Source organism: Mus pahari, chromosome 1 (genome assembly GCF_900095145.1).
Source record: "Mus pahari chromosome 1, PAHARI_EIJ_v1.1, whole genome shotgun sequence".
Classification (NCBI taxonomy): domain Eukaryota; kingdom Metazoa; phylum Chordata; class Mammalia; order Rodentia; family Muridae; genus Mus; species Mus pahari.
In genome coordinates, this window is record NC_034590.1 from 35597659 (window position 1) to 35618297 (window position 20639).

The 20639-nt window shown below is 43.1% G+C and overlaps 1 protein-coding gene across 3 annotated transcripts in view; it reads left to right on the plus strand.

Annotated features, from left to right (window-relative positions):
* The window catches only part of Otud7a (OTU deubiquitinase 7A), a 291717-nt gene that overhangs the window by 156148 nt on the left and 114930 nt on the right, over positions 1-20639 (plus strand). For all 3 annotated transcript variants that reach the window (XM_029543856.1, XM_029543858.1, XM_029543857.1), the window contains exon 2: positions 2597-2726. The gene's annotated coding sequence lies outside the window, so the exon portion shown is untranslated. The remainder of the gene's footprint in view (positions 1-2596; positions 2727-20639) is intronic.

Sequence of the window (20639 nt, forward strand, 5' to 3'; positions counted from 1 at the left end):
TGGTGGTGCTGGTGCTGGTGCTGGTGGTGCTGGTGGTGCTGGTGGTGCTGGTGGTGCTGGTGCTGGTGCTGGTGCTGGTGCTGGTGCTGGTGATAGTGGTGGATATGATTTTTTTTTCTTCACACTTGGATTTTGTTTCTTTCTCCTCCAACTACGGCACATGGTTTTACTGGACACAGTAGTCTAGGTTGGCAGTTGTGGTCTTTTGGAACTTAGAGTACATTACTCCAGGTTTTTCTGGCTATTGGAATTTCCAATCAGAAATTAGCTGATATTCTGATGGACTTTCCTTTATACGTGATGTGTTTTTTCTCTGCCAGCCTTCAAAGTTTTTTATCTTGGTTCTGTATATTTAGATGTTTGACTATGGTATGCTGTGAGGAGGGATTTTTTTTCTGGTCTCATCTAGTTGGGGTTCTATTTGCTTCTTGTATATGATCTTCTTGAACATCTGATGTATGTCATTAGCTAGGGGTTCTTCTTCCTCATCTATGCCTGTAATTTGAAGATTTGATCGTTGGATGGAATCCCTCATTTCCTTCACAATCCTTTACTATGTTTTCCCATTCTTTGCCAGTTTGGTCCAGATCCTTTACTTTATCTTCAAGTCCTGATAGTCTGTCCTCTGCTTCATTCTTTCTACTTGTCTTTCTCTGCTTTTTCTAACTGAGTTTTTTTTTCTTCAATCTCTTTTGTTGAATTTATCTTTCAAACCCTGAATTACCTTTGTTATTTCATTTAAGTCTATATTAGTATTCTACTTGACTCTTACTCCAGTGTTTATTACTCATGGTATTCAATGAAGTCTTTGTTCATGTCTTCTTTAAACTCCTTGACTTATTTCATAAATTTATGATTGTTCTTTTAAGTTCTGTGTCCTCTAGGTAATTCTCATTGGAGAACTCTTCTATAGGACTAGTGAATTTGATGGGAGACATGTTGTCTTGGTCATCCATATTGGTTTGGGTTTGTGGTTTGACCTGGGCATGTGAGTTGGTTGTAGGTCTTATAAGACAATCTGCATGCCTTGTATTTGGCAAGTGCAAGAGATGAAAGACCTGGGCTAGGCCAGGTAAAGATAGTCTATAAGCTATTTAATCAGACCAGGGAAAGAGGGCTCCCAAACTTAGGTCTTGAGCTTTGCTTGTGCATGCAGAAGTAGCAGCAGTCAGAGGGGAAGGTCAGAGGAGAAAGTGTCTTACCAGTCAGACATGACTTCAAAGAAAGTGGGTCTGTAGGTCAAGGGTCTAGAGCCGGGAAGATGGCAACAGGTGGGATGAAGGGTGGAAAAGAGAGTAAGCAACTCACCAGGCTCCAGTGGTTCCCAAACAGCCTGGTTATTGGCTGCAGCTGTGGAGCCAGGCTGTGGGTCTGGGACAACCACAGGCCAGGGCAGGTGGGACGAGATAGGGTAGAAGTGACTTATCCTGCAAAGGTTACTTAGGAACAAAATGTGGGCTATTTTTTAGTCTGCTATATACTTTGTAAATGTTATGCCAGTTAAAACTCACTATCTTCATAGTAGTTTTCCTGAGAGCAGCTTATGTCACTCACATCTGCTTGTCTTTTCTGCCATACCAAGTAACAACTGTCAAAAATCAATGCTATAACGCTTTTTCTCAGGCTTTTCCTCTGAGATGATGGTGGTCATGGTGGTGGTGGTGGTGGTGGTGGTGGTGATGGTGATGATGATGATGATGATGATGATATTATTATTATTATTATTTATTTTAGGCCTCAAATATAGGTATGCTATTAAGGACCTAACCTCATCTTTTGTATATTGATACCTAAGTTTTCCTGTAGCAAAATGGCTATCTCTTCCTCATTTAATTGTCTTGGTACTTTAATCAAAAAAATCACAGGCCATCTAAGTGGCAGTCGACATCCGGGTTCTATGCTCTCTCAATGGACATATGTCTTTATCACAAACCACACTATTTCATTTACCAAAGACTATTAATGTTCAGGACTTAGATGTGAGAGCTCCAGTTTTCAAGACTGTTTTCTGACTAAAATGTATTGCCTACACAAACCATTTACAGAGAATTACTCAAAATTGGCCCCTAATGAAAAGAACATCAAGAGAAATTATGTAAATTATTCATGCTCGATTAGCAAAAATCCTGAAACATAGTCATGTCCTATAATTATTGATAACAGGGCCAAAAAGCTTACAACAATGATTGATTCCTGAGGGTCTGAAAAGATCCCTTGGGGGTCAAAGGTGCACACTGCTCTTGTAAAGGACCAAGTTCAGTTCCCAGCCTGCACACCAGGCAGCACATCAACCGCCTGTGACTCCAGCTCCAGTGCCTTTGGCTTCTGCATCCTCATTCACATGACCATATCTAACCATATCTGACCATATCAAGTGCAGACACATAGCTACAGATCATTTTAAATAATAGTCAAATACATCTTCACTTTATTTTTAAAAGGAGAAATGGCTCCTGGGTCAGGGCTGCACTTTGGTAACAGAGTGACCACCCCACCATGTTGGAAGTGGCATTTGTCATTGAGTGTATACTGCGTCATTAAGAGATTTAATTTTCACTTTTGACACACTGAACATTCTCTACCCTTGCCTTTCCAGAGTCCTCAGGAGCTGTCTGGGCTCTCGTTCCTCCCCTGTGGCAGCAATGGGCCATTTCCATCAGAGGCGGTGCCATGCTGACCCAAATGCCTGAGTGCCACTCACCTCCAGAGAGTGAGGCGTCTGAAAAGTAAGTCCCTTGCTGGGGTCCTGGTGGCAGGGTGAGGGGGCTGCTTCAGAAGACCTCAGACTCCTAAGAGCGGATCACCAGGAGATCAGGTCAGACCCCACACAGCCTTCGAGCCTTGACAGGAGTACAGTGGAAGAGGGCCAGGAATGCCCTTGACACTGTGGTGCAATCTGAGTGCAGGATGGCACCCATCTTGAGAAGAATGTGACCTGTGACTGACAGGCACCCTGATGCACACTCGTGCAAACTGGCGTTGTCTGATGCACACTCGTGCAAACTGGCATTGTCACTGTTGGGGCTACGACACGTTTTGTGAGTATTCAGAGCGATGTGATTAAGAGCCAAAGAAAATGGGCTGTGTCTTAAGACACTGTTTTCCTTCTGTGGCTTGTCCAGAGCCACAGTTTCTGTGCAGCCCACATAAGCAGTGGCTTTTCATCTTATAACTCTGGGAATGGATGCTTTCATTCCCCTTTTGTCTTGCTGCTTATTATTATTATTATTATTATTATTATTATTATTAAAAACTTCAAATATACAGAAAAAAATCTAAAGAATAGGACAGTGAAAACTCATAAAGTTTTTACCCAGATTTACTGATTGGTTAAACAGAGAGAGATTATATTATAATAGGTGCCTGTGTTCATTCAGACCTTGTATCAGAAACATATCAAAGCAAACTGTGGACAGAACGGTGCCCAGTAAATTGTCCCAATGCAAATGCCCTTGGCTGTCTGGAAAATACTGGTCTTCACTGTTTTTTCCTGTCCGCCATGTGTTGAAACTGATTTCATCTCTGCCAGTTTTTTCTGCCCTGTTTTTGTCTGTGTCTTTGCTGGCACAGCAAAATATTGTCCACATACCCACTTCTTTCATTGCAGGTTTTCTTCTTGTTTGTTTGTTTGTTTCTTTGAGCCCCAGAGATTCAGCTCAGGACCTCTTCAATACTAGGCAGGCAGTGTGCAGCTGAGCTACTCCTATGGCCAGGAACAAGTTTGGTTGTATATATGGGCTTTTTGTTTTCCGTTGCAGGGCTGGGATCAAAACCAGGGACATTTGCCTGCGAGGCACATGCTTTGCCCACTACACTATATCTCCATTTCTATTGTGTTGGTATTTTTGAAACATCTAAGCCACTTACACAGCTGACTGTCTCTGATACAAATTGATTAGGTTCTCTCCTTCTCCTCAGATTCAGACAAGCATCTGGGTTTATCTGAACAGCCCATTGGGGTACAATGTGTCATCTGACCTGATAGGAGATGGCCCTGTGATAGTCCCCTAAAATGGTTTCTGTCAAACCTTCCCTTTATAAATTACCTTTTTTTATTTCTTGCAATTAGTAAATTTGGCAAAATGAGACCCTGTGGATATTGTCTTCTATGGTTGGTTTTCATTGGCTAGCTTTAGCAACCCCCCACAATCACACAGGGGTTTTCAGTTGATCCATTAGTCTGATTCATTGATTCACACATCCTCCCCTATCTCATATTTTCCATGCTTATGAGATCACTCTACAGCAGAATGCATTTTTATGGTCAAGAGAAGGGGTGAGATGAGACTATGGTGTGCACCTCTTGGCTGTCACACACTAGCAAAAAACCTAGATCAACTCAGCCTTCAATGTGTCCTTAGACTAAGTGATGCTATGGAGGCCTGTGGTGTGGGAGGAGCTGTGGTCTATCTCACTGAGAACTGGCTATGAGCTATGAGGCACACGGAAAATGGACAGAGTTCAGACTGAGTGTCACGCTCCTGCTAAGAACTTCAGAACAACTCTTGGCAAGAGTTCAGCGGCTCTGATGATCTTCATGGACATTTAGAATCATAGTTGACATGACAGGAAGTGTTTGTCACTGCAGTGTCCCGGGGAGGTGGAGATGCACCTGCCATCCTGCTTCATTCCAACCTACTTGGTCACCTCAGTTCCTTCTTTATTCCCAGGTCTCCCTCATCTACTGCCACAGGGCTTTTCAGTCAACAGTAATAATTAGACATGTGTCTGAAGAGTACTAACTTTCTCCTGTGTGGACTGTCTATGTATACCTCTTGCCATGTAATGAACCCTCCTTGAGAATGTTTTGAAAATGTTATCAAGAAAAACACTTGTGGGAGTGCAGGCTAGCACAGAAACTATACTCTGTATATATTGCCATGTGTGAGACTTAGAGTTTCTATTGCTATGATAAAATACCATGACCAAAATCAACATGAGGAAAAAGGAGTTTATTTCATCTTACACTTTTAGGTAACACTCTATCACTGAGGGAAGTCAGCACAGGAACTCAGGCATGGCAGGAACCTAGAAGCAGGAACTGAAGCAGAAGCCATGGAGTACTCATGACTTGTTCATCATGACATCTTCAGGACCACCTTCCCAGATGTGGCATTACCCACTGTGAGCTGAGCATCCCAGCTAACATCAATTGTTGCTCAAGAAAGTGCCCCCCCCCCGGGAGGGAGGGCTTACCTACAGGACAATGTGGTGGAAGCATTTCCTCAGTTGAGATGCCTTCTTCCCAAATAAGTAAATAAATGTAAATACCTTACATTAAGCTAGCATAAAACTAACCAGTACAATTGACCCCTTGTCAACAAACATGTCACTATTCAATTAGAATAAGTCCTTTCTCATTTGTTCCCAAGATAACATGCATATTACAATGTAAAACATTCAACTTTTCAAAGTCCCAATTTTTAACATTTCAAGCACATTAAAAGTTCAGTCTTTTTTTAAACAAAGTCTCTTTTAAAGTTCAAAAGTCATCTAAAATACCAAAAGTATCTTAAATTATCCAAAGTCTTTGAAATTCCCAAATCACTATAAAATTTCAAAGTTTTTAAACTGTAGATTCCTATAAAATCAAAAACAAGGTATACTTTCTAGCTACAAGAAGGAAGGATCACAATTCAATTATAATCAGAGCAAAACCAAACCAAACAGTTCAGTGTTTTACATCTGGGACCCACCCATGACCCCTGGGCTCCAAAAGGCCTGGCTGGCCAAAGTCACTTCCCTGGCTCTGCAATCTGTGGCAGTTGTCCATGGAACTAGCTTCCCTTAGATGCGTGGTTACCACTGCAGGGTTCTGCCTTCTCCTGGGCTGTTTTCAGGGACTCTGGCTGTGCCACAGAGTACCAAGCCTCAACTTCCCTCCAGGCCTACTTCCATCCTGGGGCCTATACTGCAGCTGAGGCTATGCTTTCATTGTTCTCTCTTCAGAGACTGCAGCTCTGCCTCAGAGAACCAAGGCCCAGCTGCTCTCCATGACCCCTCCATGTCTTCAAAACCAGGATAACCTGAGAAACTCATACACATTGCCAAGTTTGGCTTCCAGGAACAGCTTTGGCTCCTTCTGGACCCCAGCATCAATTGTCTCAGCAAAGCAAAGCCTTTACGTTGGTGGTTATTAATTCAAAATATTTCTCAAACTATCATGTTGGGGTCTTTATTTCCTCTTGAAACGTCACAAGTCAGGCCTCCATCTCTGCATAGTAATCTGCATGCTTGTCTTCTGAGCTGCCACAGAGCAGCCCACTGATCACTGAGCAGTCTACTGCCTTTCCAGACCAAAGGTCAGATGCCAAAACACGCGGTCAGGCTTGTCGCAGTACCCCATAGTCTGCTACCAATTTCTGTCTGAATTAGAGTTTCAATTCCTGTGATAAATCACCATGACCAAAAGCAACTTGGGGTGAAGTGGGGCTTATTTGACCTTACAGTTCTAGGTAACAGTCAGTCTATCACTGAGGAAAGTTCGGGCAGGCACCTGGAAGCAGACACTGAAATAGAAGCCATGAAGGAGTACTGCTTACCGACTTGCTCACCATGACTTGCTCAGGTGGCTTTTTTAAAGCACCCAAGAGCACCTGCCTGGGGGTGACACTGACCACAGTCAGCTGTCACATCAATCATTAATCAAGAAAATGCTCCCAGGCTTATCCACAGGCCAACATCCACATGCAAACATTTTCTCAATTGAGGTTCCCATTCCCTGAATAACTCTGGCTGGCATCAAGTTGGCATAAAAGTAGCCAGCACAATATACACAGTGGTAACTCCTACAAAGGAGAGTAGATAAAATTTGCGATTCCTGAGAATTGTACTTGTCCCACTTTTTCCATATAATTCATCAAAGCTGTGGAGGGCTGATGCTCACACAGCGTGATGGCTGATGTTGCATCCTGTGCTCTCCATGTGCCCTGTGTGTTCTCTATCAGCCTCTCTGCATGCTGAGCTTGGGGAGATGGGCCTGTGGATGTCACCTGTCCTCCCTCCTCCTAGGGTTCCAGGACTCCAGGGAGCCCAGCAAACCCAAGGTCCCAGCCCTCCTAGCATCCATCATCACCTCCAGCTTCCTCCCCATCAGCCCTTGGTGTGCAACTGCTTCACTGCTGATCCCCTGGTCCCCGACTCACTTCCCAGGAACAGGACTATGCCTCCTTTGTTTCCAAGGTTCAGACATAACAAAATAGTACATAGATGAATGGAGTTGTCTCTCGTCCCACGTAAACACAAAAGAGCTCACTCACGTTGCATTTGAATGCATGGATGGAAACCAGGCTGCCTCTGCTTTCATTCCCCAAATGTATCCTGTAGAATTTCAATTTGTATGAAAGCCTGTGTTCCAGGAAAGGAAATAGAAGGAGAAGCCCCTCCCCACAGGGCTTGTGGCCACTTGGGATAGGCAGCTCTCTCCATAGGCAGTCCTGAGCTTCTAGACTTTGCAGACCCCTGACACTCACATATAGCATGACAGTGGAAACAGGAGCTTCTGTGTCAGAAGGATGAAGCGAGTCTATGGCCCGCCCTCCAGGAGCTGACCTACCAACCAGTGTCAACCCCTTCTAAGAGTGGTGCGTCAGAAACCCACACACCTTCCACCCAGCCCCATCTTTACAGGGTTGGCACCACCACCCCAGGGAGCATGCATCCAGCTCATGAACTGTCAGGGACACCCTCAAGCTTTAACACTGTCCCCACCCAACTGCATTGTAGCTATGCTAAAGTTCACTCTGGTCCCTCATATCACACTTCATATGTGTGAGTGTCTGCAGATAACCCATGAAAGCATGCATATGTGTGATAAAACATTCCTTACAGGTTAGATTATTATTTATAGATCACTGCTAGTGCACAGCTGATTAGAATAGCATTGTTACAGAAAATAACAGGAAAAGGCCTGTTAATGAAGTGGACAACACAGGAGATATGTTTCGAAGAATCCCTGGTCAGTCCCTTCATCCAGTACTGGGAGTTTTCCTTCCTTAGGACAGTGCAGTACCAGGGAAGGACTTTCCAGTCATGAACTTGCCCACAGATGAGCATTAGGAAGGATTCTATTTGCAGCTTCAGTGTAAAAGTTGATGGTATAAAAGCACTCTATGCCCACTTCCCCTTGAAATAACTGAATGGGTGCATAGGATGCTAAGGGCTGGCAGATGGTCACTGCCCTGAGCTCCGGCTGTGCAGGTCTGCCTCCATCCCCTGCCAAGGCCAGTGGACCTGAGGCCATGCCCCAGCAGATGCCTATGTCCCCATCACTGGTGCTCATCTGCTTTGTGCCCATACCCCCTCAGCTTCCCTGGGAACCATGGGGTTTTCTAAGTCACTATGATGTCCTTTTTGTGCCCATGAAAGGGAATGAGTGGACAGAGAACAGTGGACCCAGGTGAACTTAGAGAAGATATGCTGGGCGTCTTGTCCCTGTAGCCAGCACATGCCTAGATGCTGGAGCGTTCCTTGTGTGCCTCCTTTCTGCAGGACCAATGGCCAGGGATTGCCACTCAGGAAAGCGCTGGTTCTCAGAACTCAGCTTTGATGCCTTTGCAGCATCCATGGTAACAAGACTCAGTCCACAGCAAGAGGGCATGAGAAACAGAAGTGAAAGGCTAGGCAAGCCCAAGGTGATTCTAAAATCTTCAGGAATGGGAAGGACTTGCATCCACACAGATACTGTGTCACCGTGATTGTATGAAGGAGCGGACCAAGATTGCATGAGCCTAGGAAGCTTTTAAGCAATCACTTCCTCAAGGAAGGCCAGTTTCTATTGAAATCATTGTTCAGTAGTGTACAAAGGAACTGCTAAGCTGTGCAGATGCTGAATTCTCAGACAGAGTCATCAAGCAGCACATTCCAAATCTTCATTTCACGTATTCATTCAGAAGGGAGCCAAGCAGAAGGCAAATAGTCTGGGTGAAGGCGCCTTTGAGTAGCTAAGCTATATATAGTCAGAAAAGAAAGCCTAGGTGTGGGACACTAAGTTAAGCCACTTCTACAGAGTCATATAAACCATTTGAGGTTGCTTTATATTAGGCAATAAAAATCATAATTATCCACTTCTACAGCAGACCTCTGTCTTTTGCATTTTTACCAGAGGTGAATCATTAAATATTTATGATGCTTTTCGAGGGTTTTAGAATAAGATCAAGCAGGCTTACCAGTTTATATTGAAGCAGGGTATCAAAATGTTAAGAAATCTGAATTTCCCTCTTTCTGCTAACTGGGGTATAAATTTTTGTGATAACAGGTAAAATATGGTGGCTGCTAAGTGATGAGGTACCGTGTAGTATTCTTAAGTGCCTTTGGGCCTGCATGAACTTGATTCAAAGTGTGGATACTCTGGCAGTCAGTAGCTGGCAAGGATCCCCAATATTCCTGCCTCCTGATAGACCACTCTGTGTCAGGGACCCAGTGACTGGTCCTTGGTAAACAGAATACAAGGTGATGGCTGCCACAAGGCTGATGGCCTCCCAGCATGTGACAGCGCTCATCCACAGTCCAGCCAAGGGAGGATGGGGATCTTAGTAAGGGACCCTTTTCTAGCTGATCCTTCACCTGAGATCATAGCCCTAACCTGCACTGGGTTGACAGCCTGGGGAGAGAATCCACTCAAGTTGCATGCTGGTTGCTGCTCTTTAGGCAATATGAGGATATAAACACATTTCACTTAAGGGGTCAGTTGTTCACAGCAATGGTAGCCTGTCTCATGTGGAAGATGTGTGCACCCAGATGTGCAGCTCTGAGCAGACCTTTTGCTTGTCCCCCTTTCTGTTGAAAGAACACCAGTCTTTCTCCAGTCCCCCATTCTTGGATGTACTAATCTTCCCTTTCTTGATCCACACTCAAGGAATGACTCCCCTTCTTTACAGCTGTAGTGGTGTCCTTGGCTATTGATTACAGAGACTGGACTCACAGGCAGTTTACTGTGTGTGCAGGGCAGTGTTAAATTCAGAAAGACCCACTCCATCCATGGCCAAAAGGGAACAATTTCCTTAAGTGGAATCAATGCTTCAGACTTTTAGAGACTGTTTCTCCCAGAGCTGGGTACCACTTGCTTGCTCTTGAGCCACTGCCCAGAGCTAGAGGGAAATTGTTTTTGCTTTCTTCCCTCAGAGGAATATACACAAATAAACTTTCTGCTTGGGACTGCAATTCCTTTTTCAGCGGATCCTGAAAGCTTGGACTTCCCATTTATCCGTACTGAAACAACCTTTTAAGAATTATGCATTCTTTTGCTGGTCTAGCAAACTTGTGGGGGAATAGAACTTCAGAGTGCTTTGCTAGGCTTGTAAGTTTATTAGTTTAAGGATATATTTGTAAATCAATGCTAGACACTAACATCAGCTGCAACAGGCCAACCCTTTCTTGGTGTTCCTCAGTACTAACCCTGTGCTGGAGGAAGCCACACTACCGCAGATGGTGCTCTCCACATCACATGGGAAGCAGTTGGGCCAAGGAGCATGGATCAAAGATAAAGCAATTGCCTCGCTGGAGGGAGTCTCTGGGTTCAGTCCCCAGCAAGGCAGAAAATACTTTTTAAAGAAAGCAGTGAAGATGCAAGATTAGACATCAGTGTCCCTAACTCCTTTGAAATGCATGTGTGGATATAGTATATTTCTAGTGTCTAAAAAAATGAAAATACAAATAACTAAATAATAAAATAGTATAGCTGGTTCATTAGTCTATGAAATTCCCAAAAGCACCATAGAAACCAGGATTAAGACAATCTCCAATCTCAAGTCATCAGGATGGTGGCTGTGCATGCATGCCTGTGGCTGTCATTTTCCCCCTTTTGTGTACTTACTTATTTGTTTGGGCAAACTAGTTTAATCTGTTTAGAGACGCAGATGCTTGAACACTGAATATTACTGGCGACTGATATATACATTTTCAATTGTAATAGGCCTATTTAAGCTCCAATGCTGAAGTTCTCCTCTGCTTGTAAAAAGTTCAATTATTTCCTGAAAATAAGTGAAGAACCCCCATGTCTGGTTGTTTTTTTCCCACCAGCAATGGATGGACTCTGGATGCAAATGTTTATTGTTTGAAACTCAGGACACACTCTGCTCATGCACATGCCTATCCATTCTTACCCATAATGAGCATACATGTAATGTGCACAACCCATGTACACAGGCATTGACACACAGAAGCTCATACACATGCACAAACTCACATGGACACACACATACAAACACATATACACAAAAATGGCGTGTGAACATGCTTATCAAGGGTGTGTGAACACACATGCACATGAGTCAAGTGTAGCGTAGAGTATGAGATGCAGGCTATTTTATTATGTTTTATTACATATTCATGTCCATTTGTTCTAGCGCCATTTGTTGGAAAGACTCTCCTATCTCATTGGATTGCTGTTCTACCTGTGTCAAAAGTCAGTTGTGTGCTTCCTGCTGCATTGATGTATGGGTCTATCTTTCCATGCTCATTGGGCTACCATGTCCACATCTACCCACTTGTTTGGATTTCCCTGTCTGAATTTTGTCATCTTGATAAACTCTAATTTCTGCAGGATATCCTTGCTGTTGTTCACCATTTCTGTATACACCTTTTTCTCTCTTTCCCTGGCTATGCACTTCATGGTTCTGCAACACACACACACACACACACACACACACACACACACACACACACACACACACACTCATACACACACATGCAATCATATAGAGCCATCCTGTTGCTTCCTTGCAAAATCCCCAGTGCTCCTGGGGCTTGCTGCCATCCCATAACATCCCCAAAGCCTCCTGCATCCTCCCCTGTCTCCTGACTAGGGTGATGAATCTTTTTAAGTGCCTCCCCACTATCCTGCTTCTCTCTAACACTAAACAGCATGTAAGGTACCTACTTTAATTTTTTAGACTATCAGCTTGGCTACTCCTAGAAGTCAGACCATTCCTAATTTAGGGTTGTATCCATGTCATGTGGCACAAAGCAAGGACTCAGTGAAAACTGACTTTCTGAAAGGAATGGAAGAGGAGCTTGACAGTAGTACTGTTGGAGCTTTCCTCTGTGTCAGTCTCTGTGACATGGCAGCAATACAGATTGCTTAGTAACAAGTAGACAATTATTGTCACCTTGTGGGTACATCCAGTGTCCCGTACACATTTTCCTATCTGAGCTTGTCTTTCCCCCTTTAGTGTTAATCATACTATATAATGTCAATATTTTCCAAGTACCTAGGGAGATTTTACATTGGCACCAGAAGTGCAACCTTGTATAGACAATGCCTGTTCTACCTCTCCTCAGATGTGCTTCAACACACACATGAGAAAATGCTGAGGGGTGTAATTACTGACTTACAAGATTAAACACATTAAAACAAGGCATTAGCTACTGAAAGGATGGCCTCCCTGACCATACCAGTAGCCTAAAAAAATCACCAGCAACATGACAGTGAATCTGGTTCACCAGAACTTGGGGTTTCAGACTCTTCCCTTAACACTGTGATGAGCGATAAAGGGCAATGGCTCTTGGGGAGTTTAGTTTACCTCTCCCTAATTAGGGTTGTTTGGATTTCAGTTGTCTGTTGGTCATTCGAATTACCTATAAATCACCCATTCAATGTTTTATTAACCCATGTGTCTGTCTCTTTTCTCCTTACTAGCGAGTGCCAGTCACAGATTCTGAATCCAATCACCTCTTTATTATGTAGTTTCCAAAATTTTTCCCATTCTCTTACATAATAAAGAAAATATTATTACATGTTTTGTATTTAAACTCACATTTAAATTACATTTAAAATTTTTGAGGTTTTGCTGTTATGGTTTTTATTAACGTTTTCCTGTATTAGAGGCCAGATAAATTCTGGAACATTTCCCCAGATCTCTGCTTTAGCATGGTGTCTTAGTTAGGGTTTTATTGCTGTGAAGAGACACCATGACCAAGGCAACTCTTATAAAGGAAAACATTTAAATAGGGCTGGCTTACAGTTTCAGAGGCTCAGTCCATTATCATCATGGCAAGAAGCATGGTAGCATGCAGGCAGAAATGGTGCTGGAGGACCTAAGAATTCTACTTCTTTATCTTCAGGCAATTGGTAAAAGACTGGATGTGTTTCATACTGGGCATAACTTGAGAATTTAAGACATCAAACCCCCACTTCCACATTAATAAACCTCTCTTACAAGGCTGCACCTCCTCCAATAAGGCCACACCTCCTAATAGTGCCATTCCCTAAGGACCAAGCATTTAAACACATGAGTCTATGGGAGCCAAACCTATTCAAACTACCACATTCCATTCTCTGGCCCCTATTGGCTTGTAGCCATAACATAATTACAAAATGCATTTAGTCCAACTTCAAAGTCCCCATAGTCTTATCACAGGCTCAACAATGTTTAAAAGTTCAAAGTCTTTTCTAAGATTCATGTGCTCTCTTAATTGTAATACCCTAGAAAATCAAAAGCAGATCACATACTTCCAACATACCATAGCACAGGATATACATTCCATTCCAAAATGTAGGGAAAGTAGCACAGAAATACTGGACCAAACCAAGACCAAAAACCAGCTGGACAAACTCCAAACTCTGCATCCCAGTGTCTGCCAAAGCACCCTTCAGATCTCTGATTCCATTCAGATTTGTTGACTGCAACACACTTCTTTCTTTTGGGATGATTCTGTCCCTATTAGCAGTTCACCTTGGCAGGTATCCCATGGCTCTGGCATCTCTAACATCTTGGGCTTTCCAAGGCAAGCCAGACTTCACCTTCACAGGTTATGGAACATAGCTTGTGTTGTTGCTATACTTTGTGATGATCCCATGGTACTGACATCTCCAAAACAAAGGGGTCTTCTGCTGCAACTGGGCTGTACTTTTACCAATAGCCTCTCATAGGCTCTCTCCATAGTACCAAACCTCGGCTTCTCTGCATGACCCCTTCAGTTCTGGGACTTCAACTGACACAGAGGCTGCACTTTCACCAATGACCTCTCCTGGTCTCTCATAGTATCGAGCCTCAACTATTCTCCATGACCTCCTAATGCCTTCAAAAATAGTACCACCTGGGTGACTGTTACAAATTACAAAATCTGGCTGCCAGCACAAGGTACAACCTTGGCTACTTCACAAATAGCTTTTCTGGGCCTCCCTGCAGGGACACCCCTGCTACACATCTGGCCTCAGAAACTTCCCTTCATCTTGGAGGGAGATACCATAGTCCCTTCTATCCTTGACTCTAAAGCCAGAGCCACATGGCTGAAGCTGCCAAGTTCTGCTGCTTGTTAAAAAGCCCTGCTTGTTCTATTACAACTTCACCAGCTTTTCGCTTTCAATGATTTCCTTCACTAAAGCTCAGCTCTTCTGGAACTTGCTCTATAGACCAGACTGACCTTAAACCCAGAGATCTGCATGCCTCTGTCTCCTGAGTGTTGAGATTAAAGGTGTGCACCACCATACCTGGACCTAAACTTTTCTGTAATTCCTTTTCATTATAGTTCTTTATAAGCATGGTCACTATGCCTCAATTTGGATTAAAGGCATGTGTGGGTCATGATCAAAAGCATGTGTCATCCTACCTCAAGATCCAGATCAAAAGCCTGTTTCTTCCAGCCTCAAGGTACAGATCAGGTGTGCCTTCCATTTCTGGATTTCAGGTCATTCCAGATATAGTCAAGTTGACAACTAAAAATAGCCATCACAATCTATCACTTGTCAACTAGACACACTATCATATCTCCTTATATCCAAATGAAAACAGTAACAAGATCATAATAATACCTAAGATATTACTGTCCCTCATACAACCATAAAAGCATAACAATAACCAGCTCATGATAACACCTAAAATTATATAACTATCTCTCATATAACCACAGGTACATAGAAAATATAAAATAGGTGGCAATGTCTCTTGGGGAACAAACTTTCCACAAGATGGAAGCTTAGCTGGGTGGGATCTTGCCATGAGATCACCACTCCCTTAATTCTATTTAATATCTTTAATCTGTTTATATACTTGAACACAGGATTTAGCTTCATTCTACTTCCTGGTGCCCCTTTAACCCTTGAACCATACATTTTGTATTTTTTCTTTCTCAGTTTGCTATGTCTGATCAAAAGGCTCTTCATAAGAGTAAACCACAGAACAGACTATAATAGGCTGTTTTGAGATTTCCTTTGCTAATACAATTAATCCATATCTCTTCACATTCATCTCAGGCAGACTCTTCAGACAACAGCAAAAAGCAGCCACATTTTCTACCAAGTTGTTATAAAAAACAATGTCTAGGCAACATATTAAAATTTTCCTCTGAAATCTCTTGAGACAGGCCCCCAAAGTTCAAGTCACCCTTACACTACTGTCTTCTATGTTCCTACTAGTATGGCCCACTAAGCCCCACTTAAAGCATTCCACTGCTTTCCTAATCCAAAGTACCAACATTCACATTCCTTCAAACAAAAGCATGCTCGGGCCTATCACAGCAATACCCTAGTCCCTGGTACCAACTTCTATCTTAGAGTTTAATTGCTCTGAAGAGACACCATGACCAAGGCAACCCTTATAAAGGAAACATTTAATTGGGGCTGTCTTACAGTTTCAGAGGTTCAGTCCATTATCATCATGGTGGGAAGGATGCAAGTAGACAGTGCTGGGGGAGCTGAGAGTTCTACGTCTTCACTTGGCATAGCTTGAGTTTTTAAGACCTGAAAGCCTGACCCTACAATGACACACTTCCTCTAACAAGGCTACACCTCCTAACAGTACCACTCCCTGTGGGCCAAACATTCAAAAACTTGAGTCTAGGGGGACAAACCTTTTCAAACCACCACACATGGTACAACTTTGTATTCTTCCTGTATTAACCCAGCATAGTCAATGATGATTGCCTAGGTACCCCCTTTCCTCCTCCAGTGGTTCCACCATGCCCTGTTCCTTAGCCCTCTGCAGGATTCTGCCCACTAGCAAATGTGAAGACAAAGAAAAGCTGAGATCTGGGATGCAGTTAGGAGCCAGACCAGGAAATGGCCACATCTCATTCTGCTTGCCTTTTTGGCATCCCTGGATCTATCTGCATAAAACATGAATGCTGTATGTTCATGAAGAGACCCAAAGTCTACATCACTAGCACTTGTAATCTACTCTATCTTAAGCTCCCAAGTGTACTCACCTATATTCATCCTCTGACATACTTGTAGTTTGTTTAACAAATAATAACAATAGACAAGAAACCATTTTATTTGTTAATGAATTTCTATGGAACTTGTTGAAATTGAAATTCCTAAAAGATGTCCAACTCAATTTAAGGATGATTTTTTCCTTTTGGGATTTCATATACTTAGGATTCTCCACATCTGTCATTCTTTCAGCTAACAAAACTCTCATCCCCAAGTGACAAGAGAGTTACCCAGCCTGTATTTACGGGACTGCCAGCACTTGATGCTGACTGACACTAGGGAAGCTGTTCAAGGCTGTCACAGCTGCAGCATCTGGGTTTTCTTGACGATTTCCTCATAATCACAGGTACATTTATCACATCTCTTCAAAGAAGGACAGAAAAAGGAAGGCATTATGTGTGTTTCTTTTGTTAAGAAAGCAAAATGTTTGTCACACAGAGGCCAGCAGGTTTCCTCTTGAATTTTAGACATTCATGGGGAAAATGGCCACCTGAATGCTTTTAGATGCAAGAAAAGCTGGTAGAGCATATGCAAATTGTCTTGATCAGTTGCTAACCATGATGAATCATATGATCAGGTATGATGCAGCCATCATACCCAAAAGCATGGAACAAAAGCAAGCATAGTAATGAAGAAGGAAGTAGGTGGGTCTTAGGCAGTAAACCAAGCACATATGTCAGGACCATATACCAGGTTTTCTTCCCTCACTCAGTCATACACATTCAAGCACACATACACACACACACACACACACACACACACACCTCCCTCCCTCCCATCCTCCCCTCTGCTCTCCTTTACCATTATTTAATCACCATACTTCCATGTATGATGGGGATTTAAGGGAAACAAATTCCTCTCAGGCATGTCAAACCATTGGCGTTACAACACTACATTCTCATCTATAAAGTTTGTCCCTGAGGTCTATGCAGCTGAGTTATGATAAGTATCACCTAAAAATAATGCTGTTATGTTTGAAGGAAATGACAACTTTTTATTGGACCGCTTTCATAGCTACCCTTGGCTTCTTGGAGCCCCATAGGCCACAGGTTTGACATGTGCTCCTACTTGACGTTATTCCTTTATCAAACTATTGTACAGTTTCGTGCCTATCCTCTTATGTTTTATAAGCTGCTCCTCAATGAAAAGCTCCCATGATGACTGCATTCAAATATAAGGAAAATCAACATCGTTCAGACATTGTCTTCTGCCTGTGTTTAAGTTCTATACCTCAGGGAAGGCGTGTTGCTTTCTGAAAAAGAAAAAAATAAAAATGTCTCTTGTTTTTGTTGTGCTCCCTTGCTTGATTCACAATCTTGTGTTGGCTTCTATGAAATGAATCTTTTTATTGTGCTTAAAATGCTTCAGTAACGAAATGGGGGGTGGGGGTAGTATTGATTTTTATGCCTTGGTCTTGTTCCAGCTATCTAAAGTTTTCCCTGTTTCCTATCAGTTGCTCTGAATTTTAGTGGACCTACTAATGGTCTCATTATTAGTTCTGCTCATTCTTATGAATTTCAATCTGTGTTCTTTAGTTGGCAAAAGAAACTTTCTTTTACCTCTGATTTGTTTCAAGATGATATACAAGCAAATGACTCTTCATACCTTTTGAGATGATTGTATGGTTATTCTCCCCAATTTTTGTTGTATTTTTATCAGCTTCAGAACTATGTTTGTCTACTTGGGACAGAAGAAATAATGGAGAATTTAGTAAGATAAAAATGTATTTTTCTCTCATGAGTCTGGAAGAAGACCTCCCTGTGATGACTGTAGAATTTCCAGAAACTTTCTTGCACTCAAACCTGACCCTTTCAGCTCAGCAGCAATGAGAAGAGGGTCCCTGCAGGTCCTGAGCCCCGCAGCTTCTGAGCCCTGCAGCGCCCAGGCTTTGCTTGGCCTTTGCATGCCTTTATCTGCAGCTTAGATGACTTTGTCCATCTTTCATTGGTAGCTTTACATGTACATTTCTGAGTAACAGCTGTCTTGGGTTTGTTTTCTCACTATTACTTCATTTCTAATTGTGACATCCAAAGCATTTTACTTTCATTTATCAATTATGCACAAGTTTAAAGATTTGTCATAACTGACTTGAAAGAATCAGAGTTTGTATGAAAATCATAATAAAACCCCAAATGCAGACTAAGGTAAGTGCAGATGTTTGATGGCACCAGGCTCTTTCCAAATTTCATGTCCATTTTCTCCTCATGCTTCGTATTCCACAGTCCCAAGATAAAGAGTAGACTTGTGGGTATTAGTCCCTGACTTAAAACTAAGGGACAAGAAGAAAACAACATGGGAGTAGGCTATACTGGACAGCCTGTTACCTTCTGCCTGGTAAGCTGATACTTCCTCACAGGCCAGATTGGGTGACATCAGTTTCCTTCAGGTGGGCCAGATTGTCATCCTAACGTTGCTCAGGTTGGAGATCTCAAGCCAGGGGACTGAATGTGTTGCTGCTGTTGACCGCTCATGATGCTCTCCAAGCTTAGAGTGCTGTCTGATTTCTCCGGAAGGCAGAGTTGCCCCTGGTTCCTCCTGAGTCATGATTCTGTCTGCAGTAGGCTGTAGAGTGGAGAGAGTGGGCAAGCTCCAGCACGTGAGCAAGTACCTTCCCATTGCTTCACTGGCCATGCCTGCGTGGCTCACTCTGTTACCAAGTTCTGTAGCTTTGTCTCTTTCCCTAAAGCACATATGTCAACTCCGTCTCAGAAACTCTCACAGCCCTTAGGATACAGCCAAGGATACTTGCCTTGCCAGCACAGATGGCTGGTTCTGCCCTTCTCCCACAGCCCTCATGGATGGAAGCCCCTGAGCTTGCAAGAGTGTCTATATTCTTGACTTTTACTCAAACATTCTAAATTCTCCTCATATTCTTCTTCTAGGCCAGGAGTGTGGCTCCATGATAGAGCGAATTTCTCACTTGGTATAGGGTACTGAGTGTGGCAGCTGGAATGACAAAAATAAAAACAACCATGAAACCTGAGTTGGGACTGGAAGTGGCTGAGTGGTTAAATGTTCACCTGGTCTGTACAAAGCCCTGGCTTCCATCTCCAAGAACCACAAAGAGACACACCCACAAAAATCTTATTTTAATTCTAATGGATATAAATCAAATTGTAGGTAATAGAATTATGTTTATCCCAGTCTAAGTTGAGTTGTGGTTATTTTCATTTCTACCCATCAGAAAGGAGTAAGAACTTGAGTTTCAGAGAGAAGAGGATGTGCCTAGTTCCACAGTGACTGGATATGTGGGGGAGGGTGTAGTGGAGGGTGACACCCAGAGGAGGGCTTCCCCTTCTTAAAGAGAAGGAGAAGATAGATTGGGGGAGACTGGGAAGAGAGGATGTTAGAACTAAGTGTCAAACAAATCACACCGACAGCAGGTCTCACATGGGAGCTTTATAGGGAGGGGGAAATAGAAGCAGTCCCTGGGAGAGGGAGGAGAGAAGAGAGAAAGACGGGAGAGAGAGGCTTATAGTGAGCCCATGACGCATGCGCAAAGGGACAGACACAGGAGTGACACTGTCGCCTCTTGGGCCACTAGAGATGACTTGTCTCATTGGTGAGTCTCTTGAGGGATGGCTGTTAAGATGCCTGTAGTGAAGCCACTTCTAGCTGTCAATGGATGTGCTTGATTGCCAACAGAGGAGGGGGGTGATATTGGGATATAAAGTGAATAAATAAATAAATTTTCTTTAAGAAGAACCTGAGTTTAGTGTTTCCGGTCCCTTTTGTTCGATCTTTCAGCATGTACATTTAGCATCTGGTATATTCTAACTCTTGGTGATAAGACAACTAAAATATGAGCCCTCCCTCCAAAGAGGTTTTCTCAGAGAAAGGACAAGATAGGTAGGCTGGTGCAGCACGAGCTCAGTCACGGCGGGAAGCTATGGAAGAAGCCAGACCTAGGCTGTTGTTCCCTCTGTATCTTCAGCCAGATATAAAGCTGAATAAAATGACTAGACCAACCTGTGGCAGAGGGATCAACCTGCTTGGCTAGTTTGGCTCTAAGAAGAGTCCTTGTTGAGGGCACAGTGGTCTAACTCAGACACACATTTCATTCCTGTGTAACAGCTAAGTTGCTGATCCTGGAAAATGAGAACATAGATCTTCCAGAGCAAGGGAGCTACACATACCCCAGAGCTAACAGCCTCAAAGACCATGGCAAAGCTCTGCCACAGGTTTCCAAAGGTGAAATGACATATCTGGTAACAAATCTACTCTGGAAGGTTAACCATAGCTGCAAGGGTGTGGATCTTACATACCAGGACAGGCAGCTTCTAAGAACACTTCTAGGTCCAATCATTCCATCAGAATTAGTGCTTATCACTCCTAGTGGGTTTTTCCTTTTGTGGGAGAGGTGTTCATGTAAGTTCAAAGCAAGAAATGGATGTGTGTGTGTGTGTGTGTGTGTGTGTGTGTGTGTGTGTGTGTACTGGATAGCTTTGTGTCAACTTGACACAGCTGGAGTTATCACAGAGAAAGGAGC